This window comes from Olea europaea, chromosome 13 (genome assembly GCF_002742605.1).
Source record: "Olea europaea var. sylvestris chromosome 13, O_europaea_v1, whole genome shotgun sequence".
NCBI classification, from domain to species: domain Eukaryota; kingdom Viridiplantae; phylum Streptophyta; class Magnoliopsida; order Lamiales; family Oleaceae; genus Olea; species Olea europaea.
The window spans coordinates 23,302,092-23,305,650 of record NC_036249.1 but is presented as its reverse complement, the minus strand read 5'-3'; positions in this window follow the sequence as shown (position 1 = coordinate 23,305,650).

Genomic DNA, 3,559 nt, shown 5'->3' with positions numbered 1-3,559 from the left:
TTATATATAGGGTGTGAGATGAGAATTTTTGTATTATAAGTTTCATAAGTTCATTTTTATTTTAACACACACACTATTCACTTTCACATTATCATTTCAAACCACTCTTTTTTTTTTTTTTTTTTTTTTTTTAAGAATTTTTGGTGTTAATTGAGGTAAGAATACATCGTGCAAAGTTGTAAATTCTTATTCCTTGATATTTCTATAATTTTTGGCACAAAATGCTATGAGTCCTTCGGGTTGAATTCTATGTTAAATTTTTCGGGGTGGACCTTTAGGTCAAATATGTTAAATTTCATGGGATTGACCGTTTGGTCAAAGATATTAAATCGTATGGGATATGAGGATTCTTAAGAAATTCTTCAAGCTTTAAATCTAAGAAATGTTGGTATGTTATGTCAATTTTATATTGATATCATGTGAATAAAAATGTGTACGTATTATTACTAAGTGTTTTCAAAATACTCACTCTTATAATGCTTTTCAAATGAGAACGGGTCGTTTGGACATGTGGAAGATTGACCGAATGATGCTTATGGAGCCGCCAAGTAAATTTTCTAGAAAAAATAATTGTCAAACTTTTATTTGAAGAACATCTTCATATTGAATTTTGTGCATATTGTTCAACAGCTATTTTTATGCATTTTCAACACTTAATGAAAGTGATATTTCCACTTAAATTAGATAAAGAAAATATTGGTAACACATTGAGCATATTTTTATAAAAGAATAAAATAATGAGGATGAAAAAAATCTTGAGACGTTACAATACATACCTCATTTAAGCTATTTGTAAATTAAAATTCATTTCCAGCATAAATTTGTCAAGGTATGATTCTTCATCTATCACTATGGAGTTGGTTAACGATTTGAATTTATGAGATAGATCTATCCATAATCTAAGATGTCCATTCGTAACATAACCAATCGAAAAAGAGCTATGACTTTTGTAGTACTTTAAATATTTGCGCTAGACAGACTCAATCGAGTCCATTGTAGCAGTAAGTGATTATAAGAGTATTTGATTCTGATTATCGTACAATGAAGATAGGTGACTCAATAGGAAAGATAACATTTTATGTTTGAATGAATAAGTTAGGTCACATTAGACTTAGATACTGTAAATCTTTGGTTAGGAACAACAAACAAAATTTCATTACTTATATTAGATTCTTGACTAATCAAGTGAGTCATTTAATTGATACAATGAGTTATTTGACTAAAATGGCATCTTCTTCTAAGAAGATTTGAATAAAAAAATAGTGAATTCTCTAGTTAAAGTGATGTCTTAAATTGTGGTGCTGTTCGTAAAGGTAAGAGCACTTGTGTACCTCATTAAGTATGTCTTAGGGGGCATGCATCCACATTGTTCATGGTATCTATATATTCATGCATGCACTCTAAATTTTTTCCTTATCTCATTTCTTTTATTATAAAAGCAAAAAATGAAAAATGAAAAAGGATTTTTGATGATTATAACACTTTAAAGAGATTGGACATGTTATTTTGTGAAAAGTAATAGTAAAATTAATAAATGGTGAATAAAATTTTTGATGAGTGCTCCACACTCATTATATTTATACCATTTAATTAATTATTTTGTTACCCTTGAGAATGTTTTAGATTATTTTAATGTGTATTTTGATGCTATGATATAGATATAGGTTGATTAAATTGAAGGAAATAGGTAAAAGTTGGCAAGATTGGATGAGATGACCAAATTGTAAGAGATCCAAAGTTGGGGGGACTAAATTGCAATTAATCAAAAGTTGCGTTGAACATCATGATGAAGATTCGAGAGTGTTAGGAGTCAATTAGATGAAGAAAGATGTCAAGGGGATCAAATTAGGCAAAATATGATAACAAATCAATTTCCAACCGAAAAGTTATGCTCCAAAATTTCAGCCTCACATTCAGACCCATTTTTTACAAAGAAAATGATCAAACTGGAGAATGATATCTGAAAAAAAGTTGTATCCCTTTGAGTTATCTTTCTAACAAGCTTTGAATCACCTCAATCAAATATCAGACAGAAAAACTATGCTAAAAATACTGAAAGACGTGCAGAAGGAGTTTTCCACTCGAACCGGGCGCCGCAGCGCCCATGAATCTGGATACGACAGTAAGGGCAGCGCCGCAACGCCCATATTGGGCGCCAAGGCACTGCCTATGTGGGGAAACTTATTTTGATGTTTTTGGACTCCTTTTCTGGCCCTATTCAACCCTAATTCGTCCAAAACTCCAACAATGCTATAAATACAAGATCAAAACCCAATCTGTTGAATAACCCCAAGACGCTATACATACCACAAGAACAGAATTAAGGGGGAGCTAGAGAGAGGGCAACCGCCCAATTACAAGAATAAAAAAGGACAACCCGGAGACAAATTGGAGAGGATTCGATGGGTCAACGGAGAAGAAAAGAGAAGAAGTTTCAGCCGCCAATTACAATAATCTGGGAGGAACTGTAGCCAACCAAATATTTAACCTGAAGAGGGCGAAAAATTGGACAGCTGGTGACCCAATTTAAAGAAGACAACAAGAGACAATTTGGAAGGAGACGACTTACCCACAATGTTGAATAAATCAATTGAGAGATGTGGAAAACTTTGAGGGAAGAATTGTTTTAACACTTGTTTATTTTTCTTTCTTTCCTTATTTTTCATTATAAATTGTATGAATTTCCTAGATTTAATCATGAGCTAAAGAATTTATCTAGGGTTGATGTAGTCAAACTTGAAATTACGGTTTGATGACTTTCATAATTAATTCCGTTTGAGTTCCCACGTATATTTAATTGTATCATAATTTTAATACTTTCAATTGCTTGATCAACAATTGGATGATTTGATGCTAGTTAATTCCGGCACTCGAGAGAGTGAAAATTTAGGCGTGATCATAAGAGTGATACAACATAGTTTATAGGTTTCGAGAGAAAGTATAAATTTGTGAAGCTTACTCCATAAAAGAATCGGATCTTTATTAAATTCTTGATTTTCAATTTTGAATAGAGACGTTAGAATTGGGATCTAGGGTTAATTTCTAATTGGTGCTCGAAAGAGGGGTTAGAAATAGATTAGGATTCTTGAATTTAAATATGAGAAAATTAATCGGAATAATTTGAATTCGTTGAATCGTAATTGAAAGTTAGGTGAAATCAATCCCTAGGCCTTCTTAGTTGATAATTTGTATTCCCCAAATTTGTCACATCCAATCACATAAGTTTAGTTTAAATCGTTCATTCATAAAACATCAATTCAATCATATATTCATCTAAATAAAGTAGAAATTGCATAATTATAGTATTTAGTGAAAATTAAATTACAATCCCTGTGGGTTCGACACTTTTACTTCAATACTATATTACAAAACTTGACACCGTACACTTGCAATATAATTTCACGTCGTGGAAGACGCGTGGCAATTGTCATAAACTTTGTTTAGAACTAATCTCGAGTGCTTGGTATAGACTTCTTCATGTATCATTTTCATTGTACATATTAAACTTTATGAGTGATTTTTGACCGTATGTGTGAAATTTGGGATAATGATCATTGCT